This window comes from Coloeus monedula, assembly GCF_965178545.1.
Source record: "Coloeus monedula genome assembly, contig: HAP1_SCAFFOLD_81, whole genome shotgun sequence".
NCBI lineage: Eukaryota > Metazoa > Chordata > Aves > Passeriformes > Corvidae > Coloeus > Coloeus monedula.
The window spans coordinates 177,270-193,809 of NW_028120817.1; positions in this window are offsets into that span (position 1 = coordinate 177,270).

Genomic DNA, 16,540 nt, shown 5'->3' on the forward strand with positions numbered 1-16,540 from the left:
CCATGATTCCAGCATCTCTACACACATGGAGAGCCAAAGCGCAGTGCAGCATCTTTGGCACCTGATCCTTAAGGTCACTTTGCTGGGCTGATGTTGGGAAACAAGACCTATGGATGGACTGATGAAGTCAGTCAATATTTTTGCCTCCTGCGGTGGAAAACACCTGCGATTCCTTTCCTTGCAGAGCTGCTGGGGGTTAAACAGCAGACAGTGCTTATGGGAATAACCCCTCAGCTGATCTTTGTCTTCCCTTGGTGGTTATTAACAGTGGCAGGGAGTTGTCTCCAGGATGCCCAAACGTCCCAGTGTCACTGTACGTGTCCGTGTGCGTTCATGAGGTTCCGAGGCGGGAGCCAAAGCTCCGGGCGTGCGGATCCATTACCTATTTCCATGTGGAGTGATGTTCTGTTTGAAGGCATCCCCGACCTGTGTCTGCTCAGCCGTCTGGCCACGCTTGAGTGAGGAGTTCCAGTAAGGATATCCATTGGCTGAGGAGAGCTGGAAAGGCAGACATGGAGTCAGTGTTACCAGGAAAGGGGAAAGCTGATCGGAGAAAAGGAGAGGGATAGTGGTAGATGAGTCATGGTCTGGCAGATTTTGGTCAAGGTGTTCTCCAGGGAAGCCTGTGTCCCTGGAGCTCAGTTACGCTGTAGGGTGCTGTTGCCTTGGATTGGGAGAGGCTCATTATTGCTGCCCTTTTCCAGCCTCATTTGCTTTCTGTATTTAACTGGGGCAACCAGATCCAACTGAGTTTTGAGCCAACTACTTGTTGCACGCCACCACTACCCCTGCGGCTCCATTTCTCCGGAAAAGGGGGAGGGAGAGTGAAGAGACAGGGACACAGGACTAACCTTCCTCTTGCAAGTGTCCAATGTCTATTTCCCAGGGAGCTCCACGGAAGATTTCTGTGGGTGGTTCCCAGCCGTTGTGGAATTTGGGGATGTAGGTGGGGATGTTCGTGTCTCGGGGCCACTCGGCTCTAGGACAGAAAGTGGGAATATGAGGGGACATTCACGAAGAATGTGTCTTTCAGGGCATCCCCTGAAAGAAGAAGCAGGAGCATCAGGGAATCCAAGCATCCCGTCTGCGTGGGGAGCCTGGGGAGATGGCAGCTCTGTCCTTACCTGGATCTGGTCCATGTCTCCCCCAGGGAATCCCAGAGGTTTATCTCTTTGGGTGTCAGGTGTCCTCTCAGGAAATCGGTGGTGTCTTTAGAAAGCAGTGGGCTGAGGACAGACGGGGCCAGCTCGGGGCCACCGCAGCTGTTGATGATCTGAGTCACACACAAACCACACAAAGAGGAGAGAACTTGCAGGAAACGGTCAAAATGTCAAACCAGGGACACACAGACGAGCAGGAATCGAAGACAAAGCTGATCCTTGGATCAGCTCAGTCACTGCAAGAAACATCAACCTAAGTCTTTGAAGGAGACTGGACAGTTCAAGGGAACATGAGATTTTTTTGGATTGGAGTCAAAGGAAGAGCTGATCTACAAATGAGCTGTTGTTACAGACGAGTGAAGTGTCAGAAGCTGACACTTCAAAAAATGGAAAGTATCTTGCTATTCCTTTGTGGCTCCTTTTCCAAGTTGGGATTTCTGCTTCCAAGCATTTTCAGTGCAAATACTGAGCCGTATTTGCCTGAAGGTGAGACCAGACAGATTCCCAGTGGGGACTCCAGCTGGCTGCCCCTTTTGTTCACAGTAATGCCTTATTGACCGGGTGGAAGGATTCATATTTGCTGGGATTCCTGTATTTACTTCAAGCTTCAAACCGGATCAGAGGCCAGGAACAACCGGCATCACTTCTGGAAGTTCCTGAGAAAGCTGTGGCCAGGTGTGAGCAGTTTTCCAACCCTGTTGCACAATCTATCTACTTGTAAGTGTGAACTAGAAATAAAAGGAGTTCCCAGTGAGACCTGGGAATAAGATTTACCAGTTCCAGCGGCCTGAAGAGGAAATGCACCAACTCTGAAGCACGGGGGTTTTGGATGTGCTTCCTTAGTTTGGCCTGAAAAGAGAACGTAAACACAGTTTAACCTTAACCTGAGTGTGCCTTCTCTTTTCTGTCACATGGGGCTAGTGTTGTGGACTGATGAGAAGAGTAAGGGATGGAGGAGTAGGAATCATTCATTTTTATTTTGTGTCCATTTCTAATTCCCAGTGAATTTCAGGAGGGGGGGAATACCCTCTCTGTTAAATCAGTGCCTTTAAAGCTAATTTGAACAGACACAGAAGACCTTGGCTTATTTTGAAAGTCCTAGTGAGGAAGGGCCAGGATTGCTGGTGCTTCTGCCTCTTGCAGGGTTGAGAATCCCACTAGTTCCATGGATGAAAACAACAGGATAGGTGTTCTGAGGGTCCCCTGGCAAACTGCTGACAAGGGAAAGTCTCCACCAAGGTCTTGCCTGGGGCACCCGGAGCTGCCCTGGCCACTGAAAGGCTCCAAATCCAGTGGTATTTGAGGTGAGCTGTGGCAGAATGGAGGAGCAAACACTTGGGATTGATTTACTGCAAGAACTGGGTTTCAGTAACAGCAATCAGCTGAGCTGTGGTGAGAAACCTCTCCAGTTTGTGCTCCCATTCAGCTCCTTCTCCTGTCCTGGACTCCTGGCACTGTTGCCATGGGAGACAGGCTCCCTGCTCCTACCGAAATGCAAAGCATTTGAAATGCCGGAGATGAAACATTAATGTGGAGTGGGAAGTGCGAAACAACTGCTGGCAGCAGGGTGACCCAATGAACGGGCACTTCCCAGGGACTCGGCAGCCCCATGGTGAGGAACGTGGCAGGACCCCACCACAGTGTCCCAGCTCTGCTGCGTGCTCCACCCTGGGCTCTTGCCAGGAGATCAGCTGCTCCTTCTGATCCTGAGCAGGCACAAATTAGCCATATTTGCTTCTCAAAGAAAAGGCTGGAGCTTGGTATCCTGCTTTAAGGTTGTTTACAGTCTCCTGGTTTTCCTTATTAATAACTGCCCAGGAAGGAGCTTGTAGGATGTGTTCGCTGGACAAGTTTGGTCACAACTGACAGAATTCCTGCTGCAGTGGTGAGGCAGGGACTGAGCCTGGTTCACTGTCCCCAGAGCTCAGGTAGTACAGGACAGTCAGGCCAGTAAAGCCCCTGCTCAGGGCTGGGAACGAGATCCTGGCCAGCTTTCCCTCTCTGCCCCTCTCTGCAGTCCTGCTGGCCTATGTCATGCCCTGAGGCCACTCTGCCGTTGCTCAAATGGCCAAAATCCACTCATCCAGGAGTGGGAAAGGGAGGGAGGGCACAGGAATTCATCTTAGGTGGTGAGGCCTGGAAATTTTCAAGGCAACAAATTGATCTTTGGATAATTACAGCAGAGCAGAGAACACGGTGCCATGGGCTCTGGCAGGGCTGTGCTCAGCTCTTTGTTCTCTCCCAGGTCCAAAAGTGTGACCAGTTCCAGCAGCAGCAGCAGCAGTGACAGCTCAGCCAGCGACTCCTCTGACAGCCAGGACTCCTCTACCTCCTCCGAGGACAGCGACAGTGAGGACAGCTCCTCCTCCTCCTCCCCCTCCTCCTCCTCCAGCAGCTCTTCCTCCTCCTCCGACTTCGACTCGGATCCAAGCTCCTCCAGCAGCAGCAGCAGCAGCAGCTCTGAGGATGAGCCCCCAAAGAAGAAGAAGAAGAAATAGCTGGGGAGCTGCAGGACTGGTGTGGAGTGGGGGACAAGCCCCTCCCAGGGGCTGGAGCACACGGCTGCCAAACATTCAATGGTCAACATTTCTACTGCTCACACTTTCCAAGTGTTTTGCCTAGTTGTTCCTAGGACATGGAAGGTATTAAATGGCTTCCTGAGATGTACTGAGAGAGTATTTTTGTGCTTTATCCTTTTATGGAAGATTTTACTTTTTTAGTTCCAAGAAAAATTAAAAAAAAATCTATCATCAGATTCGTTTCCATGAGCTGAAGTCCAGTAACCTGGATGCTTACATGCTGGAAAGCAAAAGCTTTTTATTGCAGGTTATGTTGTGCATCGTGTGCTGTTCCTCTGTTAATGACAGCTTCACTTCCATTGAGAAAATCCTCTCCAACTGTTAAAAGCAGAAGTTTTTCAGCGCTGCTGTGGAGCTGTGGCATAGTTGAAGCTGAATGCACAACGTGTCCCACACAGAGCCTCCCATCTCATCAGCTGGTGCCAAATGGATTCTGTGCTGCTGAGCTTGTGTTCCAATGGCTTTTCCTGATGCTTCCAGGTCCAGTCTTAAGTGCACCATCCAGCTGAGCTGTGTTGGTTTGTTACTGATCAATGGAGTGCTTGTCCTGCCCGCAGGCTCTGGGCTTTTCACTCCCCTGTGGCCTTGGCTCGTGCGTTGGAAGTGTTTGCTGAGACACAGAGTGTTGGTGGTGGGAAGCAGCAGCTCAGTGACTTGGGGCTGCTGCTGCTTTAGGAGTTTCATCTTTGTGCCTTTTTTTTGTCAATTCGGTGTGCCCCAGTGAGACAAGGGCTGCAGTGGGTGTTCTGCAGAGCTCCAGCACAATATTGCCACGCAGCAAAAGCAGAGAAATAATAACAGCCACAACTGGGCACTGTTCTCACTGGATGCTCAGTAAAAAAGAGACTCCTTGAAATAAAGGGCTCAAAGGAAAGTGTTTCCCTTTGCATGTGTGAAATGCAGGATTGCCGAGTGACAGTCTGCAGAAATTCAGTCATTCTTTGTTTGTGGGAACTGCCCTGGAGAAGGAAGTGAATGCAAAAGCCCCACAAGCCCTACAAAAGCAGATGCAGACAGGCTGCAGAGCAGGGATTGCTGGATGCAGAGTGGGAATTCATTGTTCTTCTGGGGGATTGAAGCAGTTGCCATTAGGATTTTATTTGGTGATGCAGTCTCCTGAATTTCTTCTTGTCGGAGTGCCCTTTGTGGGGAGGGGGCATCACTTGTGGAAGAATTCTCAAGTATCTTGGTTTAGGTAGAATACAGTAACTAAAGTATTTTTTATAATTTTTATGGAAAAAGTAGTGCGTAGACTTCCTTTGGAATAAACTGTACTTCTTTAAATGTTTGTGCGTGTGTGTCTGTGTGCACTCCTGTGTTTTACAGAACACGCTGCAGACTGTAAATAAAACTACCAGAAAGGTGTTGAAGTCTTGTGGACTGAATGTACCATTTAATGGGAAAGGGAATAAATTATTAAGCAGCAGTTGCTAAGTGGATGCTTCCTGCAAATATCTGAAATCTTTGTGGTGTTTGTGTGCAGGTTTCAGCTGGAGTTGCCCTGGCATTGCCTCCCAGAGGGGCAGGATTGCTCCCCAGGAAGTTCTCCAGCCAGAAGTCCCTCTGGATCCGGATTATTTTTAAAAAAAAGTTTAGTTTGTCTTGGCTTTTTCTTTTTTTCCTGCCCTTTCTGGTTTGTCTCTCCATGTTCTTCTATTACAGAGGAACCCCTCCCCAGCCTGGCCAGAGCCGCAGCCTCCTTCATGTGCCGCTGCCTCACTCGCTGCTGCTGGTGCTGGCTCAGGAATGTGCTCAAAGCCCGGCTAAGCAGGAATTGTTCCGGGCCTGCTCTGTTGAATCGCTGCCGCCGCGAGCAAAGCTGCCCCTGCTCCTTGACGGGAGCGCTCGCTGCAGCCCGGCAGGAAAAGAGCCCAGGAAAAGCCGCGCCCTTTGCAGGAGAAGCGCTGGGAGCAGAGGGGAGAGCGGGAAAAGGCAGCGAGAGCAGCTGGGCGGGCGGGGCGGCATCAGCGCTGATCCCTCCGCGGGCAGGAGCGCATCACAAATAGTCCCTCCGGCGGATCACTCCGCGGGCGGGCGCCATCACCGCTAATACAAGTATTTATAAATTCAAAAGAACTCATTAACACAGAAGAAAGCAAGTATGCTTCATGCTGGGTGGGAAACACAGGGTCTAAGGGATAAGAATTTTAAAGTTGTTTATTTTATTTATTTTTTTTAATTTTATTTTGTGAGAGACTACATACCCCATGGCATCCACAGAGTTCAGGACGGGTAGAGAGGATGAAACAAACTTTAAAGAGAACCTTAACTGAATTAATAATTGAAACTCAAATGTCATGGGGTAGGTAGTTCTCTCATAAAATTAAAAAAAATTAATATAAAATAAACAACTTTAAAATTCTTATTTTATTATTATTCCATGTTCTTCTCCCCCTCCTGGATGAGGAATAGGGGTCGGTATTTGCGGCTGTGCACTGTAAGGAAATAAACGAGGAGTGGCTGAACCTGCCATCGCAGGTGGCTGTGATCTGGCCACTGGAGGAGAGGGTGCAGTGGATCTGGGTAGGGTACTGCCAGCATGCGGGATGGGTGAGGGGTGGGGACCCAGTGCTGCAACCTCTGGAGGCAGATAATCTGCACGTTCTCTGAGTCGGAAATAAAGGTGACGAACAAAGTCATCCGAACGCTGAAAGCAACGGTGGAAAAATGAGGGATCAGATGCCTGTTGTGGATTTCGAAGCTGTGAAGAAGGCATATGAGAAGTTGGAGTTGTATTGGTTGTTGTAAAAAAAGGAGATGAAGCTTGGGAAGATAGAGGAATGCTTTCTGAAGCTGTGCTGGTCACTATATCCTTCTCACTGAAGTGTTGAGCAGGCATTTGAGGATGAAAAAGTCCCATAAAATCAGCTGAATGTCCCTGAGAAGTTCGAGAAGAATGTGCATGAAATGGAATGTCTCGATGCGAGACGTCACTATTAATAACGCGTGCTTGGTCCTGTTGTGATGGAAGAGGTGTCCACGTATAGTTGAGAAAGTCCTCTTTCTGTTCTGGAGATAAAATCGTATTTGTTTCGCTGAAATGGCACGGGAAACATGGTTCAGCATCGTGTGATTGTTGTGATAATCCTCTGAGTGGTGTTATCAGAGTGATGATAGGGGGTACATGCCGTGGTGACACGGCAGCTGTTGAAATGTCTCTGCTGTGTGTCCACGGCTGTGGCTGCGGTGCAGACGGGGGCTGTGTGGACACAGAGCTGGTAGGAGGTGTAGCTGCCGAAAGCTCCTAGGATGGAACTGCAGTAGCCGAACGAATTGCACTGCTGGCTGGAGGTGCTGTGCTTATCGGTCGTATCGGCGTGGCAGCTGAAGCGTCCGTGTGTGGCTGGAGGTGCCGGGCGGGCGGCCGGGACCGTGGGCGGGACCGGGCTGGCCTGGGAAGCGCTGGTGCCGGGCAGCGGGGCCGTGGCTGGGCTGGAAGCGGGGCCGGGGCGGGGCTGGAAGCGGGGGCGGGGCGGGGCTGGAAGCGGGGCCGGGGCTGGGATGGAAGCGGGGCCGGGGCTGGGATGGAAGCGGGGCCGGGGCTGGGCTGGCAGCGGGGCGGGGCTGGGCTGGCAGCGGGGCCGGGGCTGGGCTGGCAGCGGGGCGGGGCTGGGCTGACAGCGGGGCCGGGGCTGGGCTGGCAGCGGGGCCGGGGCTGGGCTGGCAGCGGGGGCGGGGCTGGAAGCGGGGCCGGGGCTGGGCTGGCAGCGGGGCCGGGGCTGGGCTGGAAGCGGGGCCGGGGCTGGGCTGGAAGCGGGGCCGGGGCTGGGCTGGAAGCGGGGCCGGGGCTGGGCTGGCAGCGGGGCCGGGGCTAGGCTGGCAGCGGGGCCGGGGCTGGGCTGGCAGCGGGGCCGGGGCTGACGTCCCGGGCGGGGCCGGGGCCGGGCCAGGAGCGGCTCGAGCCGCGAGCGGCGTTGCCGGGGTAACCGGCACTGAGGAGGGGCGGCCGATGCCGCGCCGCGCAGGCGTGGAAGCGAGGGCTCCCGAAGGCGGAAGTAAGGCCGGGATGGAAGCGGCGGGAGTGATGACGTCAGCAGCAGGCGCCGCCGTTCAAACGCGGAAGCGGCCGCGAACCCGGGCCGCGTGGGGATAGCGGGAGGGCCCGATGGAAGCTCCGGGACCGCCCCTGGCCGCGCGCATGGCTCATCTGATGGGAGGACCCCAGGCTCGGGAGGTAGGGACCTGCCTCTGCCTTGCGCCGTAACAGATGGATCGGGCGAGATGGAAACCGAGAAATATTCTCGGCACTCTCGGTTCCTACACTCAGGTGTATTCCTGGTTCCTGACATTCCTTTAAAACTACCGAATTCTTCTCTCAGGTCCCTGGCAAATGGGGCTTTGCAGCCTGGGGGAGTTATTGCAGAACGGGGTCTAGTGAAGCGCTCTGCAGGAGTGGTTGTGCACCTGAGCGGTCATTAATTGTCTCCTCTAATGAGGGAAACGTGATTAAACTCCCGGTGCTGTGCTGCTGTTGTGTGTCGGCCTCGAGGTGTGAGACAGTCCCTGTGTCACACTGGAGTTGCTTAGTGGCTGGACTGGGACTGGGACAGGTCTTGTTGGTCAGGAACAAAAGGGAAAATTTATCTTTTGGCTTGCTTAATATCTTGGCTTTATTAATGTATCAATGTCAATTGTTGTCATTTGCTGCCTCCTGCACAGTGTGTTTGCAGCTCTGTGTGAGAGCAGACTCTCCCCTGTTGGGGAGTGAGACAATCCTGGAATATCCTGAGCTGGAAGGGGCCCACAGGGATCACCCAGTCCCACCCCCGTCCCTGCCCAGAGCCCCCAACAGCCCCAGCCTGGGCATCCCTGGCAGCGCTGTCCAAACGCTCCTGGAGCTCTGGCAGCCTCAGGGCCGTGCCCATTCCCTGGGGAGCCTGGGCAGTGCCCAGCAGCCTCTGGGGGAAGAGCCTTTCCCTGATCTCAGCGTGAGCCTGCCCTGGCCCAGCTCCAGCTGCTCCCTGGGTCCTGTCTGTGTCCCAGGGAGCGGAGATCAGAGCTGTAGGCCCCGATGTGTTCTGACCTCACACTTCTCTACCAGAACAAACCCAGTGCCCTCAGCAGCTCTTTCATGGTCCTTCCACACCCTTCCCCATCCCCATGTCCCTTCTTTGGATGCTGTCAGCTTTGTATCTTTTGTATACTGTGGCGCCCAAAAGTGCCCCCAGGACTCCAGTACAGTTTAACAGCAATGAAAGAAAACAGTAGATTTCAACTTTGATCTCAAAAGCTGTCTCAGGCCCCTGATACTGCCTCGAAATGTCTTTGCAGTTCTTGCTTTATGACTTGTGTCAAACACGGAGAGAGTGAGACTGAGCCCCTGGGGTCAGGTTCTGTGTGAGAAGCCACACAGCAAGCCAGAAATCTTTGCTCCAGATCACCAGAAATTTACAGTATTGAGGGCGGAAATACTGAGAGTTGAGTCTTGGGAGCTGAGCCAGGAAAGCAGCACCTCTGCCATGGGCAGATTTGGCACGTGGAGAGAGCTCGAGCAGCTTGCAAGAGGTCCCAGCAATGTGTGTGTGGAGCTGGGAGGAGCATGAGTTGCAGTGTCGTGTTTGGAGTCCCCCTGGGTGAGGATGTAGGAATAGACTGGAGTTTTTGGTGACTGAGGTTTCTTTTCTGTGGCAATAATTGTTCTTGGCCACATCATTTTGGTTTGTTACTCGCCTGTGGTTTGTTCTACAGGCCTGTTTCCTTTCTCTCCTACTATGGTGTCTCAGTTATCTTCAGCAGAGGCTCAGCAATAACTAAACTTGAGCTTAGATACTTAAACTTCAGTTCAGAGTAGATACGCGGAAGAAATCTTTCCGTGTGAGGGTGGGCAGGCCCTGGCACAGGGTGCCCAGAGCAGCTGTGGCTGCCCCTGGATCCCTGGCAGTGTCCAAGGCCAGGCTGGACACTGGGGCTTGGAGCAGCCTGGGACAGTGGAAGGTGTCCCTGCCCTTGGCAGGGGTGGCACTGGATGGGCTTTAAGGTCCCTTCCCACCAAGGCCTCGTCTTCCTTTGCCTTCAGTGTCTGCCTCAGAGTTTGTACCCAAACCAAAGTGAGGTTGGTGTCACCTTCTCTAAACTGGGAGAACAGATCACTCCAAGCTGTGGGGAGATGGAGAGGCTGTAGGATGGAGAGGGTGCAGCCCTGCAGACGCCGAGCTGTGGGGTTGCTGCTTTCAACAGCCTCGTTGTTGCTGCGGACACAGCTCAAGGTGGGTCTGAGAGAGACAAACTCTGCTTTTGGGGGTTTGTGTTGATGAGGAGGGGAGGGGAGGTCGCTGCTCTGCTTCTTGTAACTGCTGTGGCAGAGCCAGGAGCCCAAGGCAGGACAAGGGCAAAGCAAACCTCTCTGAGCTCTTGGGTTCTCTTCATTCCCAGATATTCTGATTCCTGCCCAAGTCCAAGTTCATTGTGCTGTGCAGGATGCAAGTTTAATCAGGTTTTAGTGCTGGTTTAGCTGAGTGTTTCTAGGGCTTGAGGATGAAGCCAAATGCTCTGCACTGAAAAAGTGATGGATGTTCAGCACAAGATTCTCTTCAGGAACTGGCACGAAAAGTGGTTGCTGAAGCTGAGGGAGGAGCAATTCACAGCTTGGCTGGAAGAGGGAGAAGTGCTCACTGCTGGTCTGTCACTTCATCCTCATGAGTGAGTCTGGGAGCTCCCGAGATCGGCCAGGCTGCAATTTCAGATAGTTTAGATGGGCTGGCCTTGAAAAAATCATATTTTGGTGCCTGGAGCAAAAGCTGAAGGTGGCAGGAAGTGGCAGCAGTGGCAGGGAACTGAAGTGACACCACCCTGAGCTCAGAACTAATTTTGGTTGTGACCTTGAGCAGTCCCTGGGCCACACCAGAGCTTTTTGTGTCACCTGCTTTGGGAGGTTCTTCCTTGCCCGTGGAGAAGTTGGGTCTGGCACAGGTCTGCTGTGGAGCACCTGTGCCACCACCTTTAAAGAGCCACCCTGGAGGTGTCAGTGAGCCCCTCAGTGCCTGCCCAGCCTAGAGCAGGGCTGGGAGGCCAGGGGGCTCAGGGAGTGCTCATTCCTGGTGGTGTTGGAGCTCTGAGCCCAGCCCTGAGCTGGGTTTGTGGCTCTGAGGGCACGGGGAGTGTCTGGAGCAGGCCTGGCCTGGGCAGAGTAGGAACTCCTGGAGTAACTCCTGAGTAAGCCACACCTTCCACGCGAGAGGGAGGCACTCCCAGAGTCAGGCGCTGTCTCCTCAGAGGTGCTTTGGGGTTTAATTCTGTTCTCACAGTGACTCCTCTCACCTGGGAACCCCGTGGTTACCTCCAGAGGGTCTGAGGCCTTAGGGATGTAAATATGGACAGGAGGGGTTGGAATCTGCCTATCAGGGAATCTTCCCCTTGCCCACAGGAGAGTGTGTAGAACTCTTCTGTGTGATGATAATGTTTTCATACTTTAGGTGTAAAAATAAAAAATGGGAGAAATCTCGTTTTTCTGGCAGCACGCAAAGAACTTTCTTCTGTGTCACCGCTAAAACTCTGTGAGGGGATGAATACCTGGGAATCTGAAAGAGACATAGCTGGAAAGCATCAATATGAATGGATTTTTCTGCTTCTTTTTGCACTTGAAAGAAAGGTGAAAGTTACAGGCTGAGTCAAGCTTTTACCCTTTATTTCAATCAATTCAGTTATTGCTAAATATGGCTACACACAGGTAGCCCAGGTGACAGAGCTGCTCCAGCTGCTCCTTGGCCCCAGTGTCCCACGCGGGATGCTTGAGTTATCCACTGAGAGCCCCCTTGAGACTGGAGCACAGGTAAATCTGCCTGTCTGAAGGGCAGGATTGTGTCCTAAGTCCCTCCTCATTCCTTCCTTTCCTCAGGCCCCAGCTGTGGCTGGGCCCACCATTGTGGCTTGGGTGGCAGTGGCACGTTGGAAAGGCCTGGGGGTGCCAGCTGGGGGTGAGAGCTCGGGGTGCCAGCCCAGGCTTCACCAGCACTTGGCCCACACTGGGGCACAGATTGAGAGATGAACTCTTGGAAGCTTGTCCTGAGTGCGGGAGCTTTGGGGTTCAGTCTGGACCGGGCGGTGACGAGTGGAGACGAGAGATCTCTGAAGTCAGATCTTGGAACATGCGGTTTATTGCAAAGGGCGTGGGTACAGGGGCACTGCTTAGAGCTGCCAGCTGCAGCTCTGAGCAGGCCCAAGAGAGCAAGAGTGTAAGTGGGTAAGTAAAGAGAGAGAGAGAGTGAGAGGAATGAGAGTGAAGAAGTAGTGAGAGAGAATGTCTGAAGTCTTGGTTACAACACAATAAATCATCTTCTGTACTGAATATTCTAATTGTCACTAACCAATCTAATACAAGATACAAATCCTATAGCATTTACATACAGCCTGTAAGAGTTCTTGTATTACCATAGAGTGTTACATCTTAACTCTTAAAAACTACTCTTTGGACCCCTTCTGCTGAGCTAGTAGGGTCTGCTCTGACCCTTGGACCTGCCTGCAAGCAGAGGGTATTATTCAATCAAGAGGGGATTACCTTCAGTCGGCCATACCATTGTTTTCCAGTTGTTCAGTAACTAAGATTTGGTATTTCAAAAATGGCTTTCATTTCGATGTCGCTTATAGTTTTCATATTGTCAAAATCTTTTGTCAGGCAATCATATTTATAAGGCTTTCCTGTTTCATCTTCCCCAACACTGAGGAGGATGAATGGTACCTGCTGGCAAAATTCAGTGCTTTCACAGAGCTGTGATAAACCCCAAAGTCTTAGACTGCCAACCTACAGCCTCTGCACCGTCACATTCCCCAGTTGCATTTTGTATTGGAATTTTACCTGCTCCCACCTGCGTCCTCCTGCTGGCAGTGCCAGCAGCCCACGTGCTGCCTCTCCTGAGAGCAAGTTCCTGCCTGTTTCCTCTCCCAGCCCCAGCTCTTGCTTCCCTCTGGCAGAGGCAGCTTTAGGTGCAATATCCTGATGTTTCTGGGAGTGGGTTTTGGAATAAACCTACACACGGGATGTTCATGGGTTGCTGCTATGGATTCTGTGAAAGGTGATCAGGAAAAGCAAGTTCAGAGTTACTCAGGGGATCCTCTGATTCCTGCCCATCTCACGGAGCTGCTCAGGGTGAAACTACTACTCCCATGCTTTTTATTTTGCTCCTCTTAGTGCTGGTTTTTCCCCAGGTAAGTCAGTGCTGGAGCAGCCCTTGTGGGTTTATCTGTGATGAGCAGTGGTTGCGTCTGCACACGGAGATAGCAGATTCCAGCTGTAGTGTGCAAACGTCGGTGCTTTGTGCCTTAGTGCACAGCCACATTTGTCAGCTGACAGGGCTGATGCGATGAGAAAACCTCGCACTCTCCAATAACCTGAGCACAGGCACTTCCTGCGTTGTTACATTTAACCAAAGCTCTGATAAAAAAATACTACATTAATTTTTCTAATGGAGACCAGATTCCGCATTATCATAATTTATGTTTTTGGATAGTCTTTGATTGACTCTGGTGGGAAGGGAGGTGAATCAGTATCTTGTACTTTAGGGAAAGATCTAGGGGAGAACTGAATTGTACTTCCTTGGAATTCACATCACCCGCCCTTAGTCGGAGATGTTGATCTTGAGAACAACAAGCAGAGAACAGCCCAGGAAGGGCTGAACGTGACAAAACAGTGCAGAGCATACAGAAATCCTCTTTGCTGTGTTCATCATTCTGTCTTCATCTTGGATTGTTTCCACCCTTCTCCTCCACCTGGAAGTCACAAGCATCCTGCAGTGGCAGGTACTCTGGGTTCTTCAGCCAGGAGTAGTCTAAGAACAGCTTTTGCTGGGAGTGGCTCTGACCTTGCTGAAATCACTGCTGAAACCTCCCCTGACTCTTGCAGTGCCAGAATTTCAGGGTGCCAGTGGTGAGGCAGGGACTGAGCCTGGTTCATTGTCCCCAGAGCTCGGGTAGTACAGGACAGTCAGGCCAGTAAAGCCCCTGCTCAGGGCTGGGAACGAGATCCTGGCCGGCTTTCCCTCTCTGCCCCTCTCTGCAGTCCTGCTGGGCTATGTCATGCTACTATGTTACAGCATTGTTCCATGTCTTTTTTTTTTTTTGGAAGTAATGCCGGATATTGGCAGTCAGGGGCGATGGAGCGAGGTGAGCAGTGACCGGTGGACAGAATGAGTTGTTACGGCCTCGGTCTCAATGTTTGGAGCAGCTCTAAGCATCCGTTGTTGTTTGTGTGTTTTAGGTGGTCCACTTGCAGGATGTCCTGGCCCTGGATGCTGGAGGGTGCAAGCCTAAGGTATAGGTGTGGTGTACTTCAGTCGGAGCAGGGAGGCTGTGGTTTCACAGTCTCTCAGCATGTTTTGTGTGTTTTTGCTTTGCTTCTCTGCAGGTGTTGCTGCTGCCCTGGGCGTGCCAAGGGCCAGAGGCGAGCAGGTGAGTTGGCATTTAGGTGGGGTGGCTGATAGGCCAGCGGTCTATGGCAGCGTGCTGAGCGTGTCCCTTTTCATTGTGCAGGTTTGTCCTGGCCACCTCCAGAGTCAGATCAGGATTTGAGGTGAGCCGGGGCAGTGGTGTGGAGTAGCCCGGGGATGCTCTTCTTGAGGGCAACAGTGACGTTTTCTGTTTTGTTGTCTTAGGTACCGTGAGCAGGTGTGGAGCTGAAGTTTGGAGAGAGCAGGTAAGCGCTGAGCCTCGGCAGTTTCGAGGGAGGGGGCCTTGCGGAAGGGGTCTCTTTTGGCGTGTGTTGTCAGAGGCTGAATTTTCTCCTTGTTCTCCATCTTTCGCAGCTGCCAAAGCGGACCGTGGGGAACGTGTTGACATCCGAGGTGCTGATGCATTTTTTCTGTCAAGGATGGATTTTGTCCGTTTGTCTTCAGAAAGCTAAGTGTTGGGAGCGGTGGTTGGGAGAAGGGAAAGGCCTTTGGAGTTCCAGGAGGCAACTGGAAGTTAGCTTAGAGGAGAGGGCTGTTGTGGGAGGGCCCCTTGGAAGTAAAGGGAGAGGGTTTCTCCTCAGCATCACCCGAGCCTTTGCTGGGCAGGGCAGTTCCCACCCATCTCTGTCATCGGCCTTTGAGTCTCGACATCATCGTGGATCTTTTTGCCCGAGGAGCTCGCCTTCGGGTCTGGCACGATCGCCACGGTCTCCATTTCACCTACTCGCTGGCGTAGCCGCCCGCGGGCATCTTGGCCACTTGCTGGTTGGTCACGTTTTGCAACGTCACTTCAGCCTTTGGTGGCAGAGTCCTTCCCTAGGGATCCCTTTGTATCACCTGGCAGTCATTGCCTCCTTCTCTAGGCCTGCCGAGCTTCTCAAGCATCCTCTGAGCTGCTTTGGCACTGCCTTCTTGGAAGGAGTTACGTTTCACTGCCGCGTGCTGTTGCCATAGAGCCTTCTTTCCTTCGGCATCGCCAGCTTCTGGCTCATCTTGCTCTAGGAATCTTGTGCCCGTTGCTGGGCAGGTTCAGCTCGTGTCTGTGTTATGTCATTTGTGTCTGTGTTCTGTAGTTTGTGTCCATCCTCTCCTGTGTCACAGGGCTTTGTTACGTCTCGGTGCTTTATCGGCCTCGTTCTGGGCCGTAGCGGCAGCGGGGATCTCTGCTCGCGTCCTTTCCCGGATCGGGCTCATTCCGGCATCTTTACAGTTTTGCTTTTGGAGAGCAGAAGGAGTACACAAGATGTTCTCATCCATCTTCCTTCTCACTTTTGGTAGTATCTTTTTTTCATGGGCCATGGACTTCTCTGGACCCTCCTCACTGTGGTAGTTCCATAGGTTCCATTGCCTCCAAGCATATCGGGTCTAGAATTTATCTTCTGGAGAGTTATCTCAAGTCCTCGTGTCATCTTTGCTTCTATTTGGTGTGCTTACACTTGGAGCTGCCCTGCCCTGGCACGTAGAGTCGTGGCTGGGTTGAACAGTTGTAAAACTTTGTGGTTCATCTCTTGTCTGTGGGGTTTTGTGTAGAAAACTTACGGGCCTGGTGTATGGGGATAACTCCGAGCTGTCAGCTACTTGTAGACTGCCTCATGTTGTCTTGCAGGTCCCCAAGGCCGATTCCGATCCCTGCAGTCACCGATGCTACCGCTTTTCCCAGAATCTGCCCTTCCACGTCAGGGAGCAGCAGTTGGAAGATGTGTTGAAGCATCTTCATCAGTGGAGTGTTGTGAGTAAGGGCTGCAGTCAGTGTGTAAGCTGAAGAAGGGGTGTCTGTCTGTGAGAGTGTGTGTCTGTCTGTGTGTGTGTGTGTCAGTCTGTGAGAGCGTGTGTGTTGACTGGTTCTAACCTTGTGTGTGTGATTATTGCCTTTCAGTTTTTTCAACTGATTTTTAACTTTATAATAAGAAAACAGCCAGCTGTGAGGTTTTTTTTCTCCCCCATCTGGGTTTTGTTTTTCCTTGGTCCCGTCCTGTCTGTGAGGCGATGTTCATCGCCAAGGTTTGGGTGCAGCCAAACAAAGAGCCTCCCTAACAGGGTGGAGAGTACACAGTGGAGGTTAGGAATACAGGGAAAAGGTGCACCAGCCCTTACACCACCCCTAACAGCACCATTTTCCCCCCACCAGCAGCACAATGCAGCAACCCTGGAACCCTCAGTGCAGCACAGCTCAGTAAGCCTGGTGCTGGGATAACCCTGGAACCCTCAGAGGAGGCCAAGCCCCACACCAAAAAGGTGGGGATGACATCTGCAGGCTGGAGAGTGACAGGTACGAGTTGGGGGCTGGGGTGTGTAGAGCAGGAGTGAGGGGTTCCAGGCAGCAAGAGCAGTGCGGGGTATAAAGTAGAGGGGGTTAAAGGTTAGGGGATAAAGGGACAAAAGTCAGGGCAAAGGTTGGGGGGTCAGGGAATCAAAGGTCAAA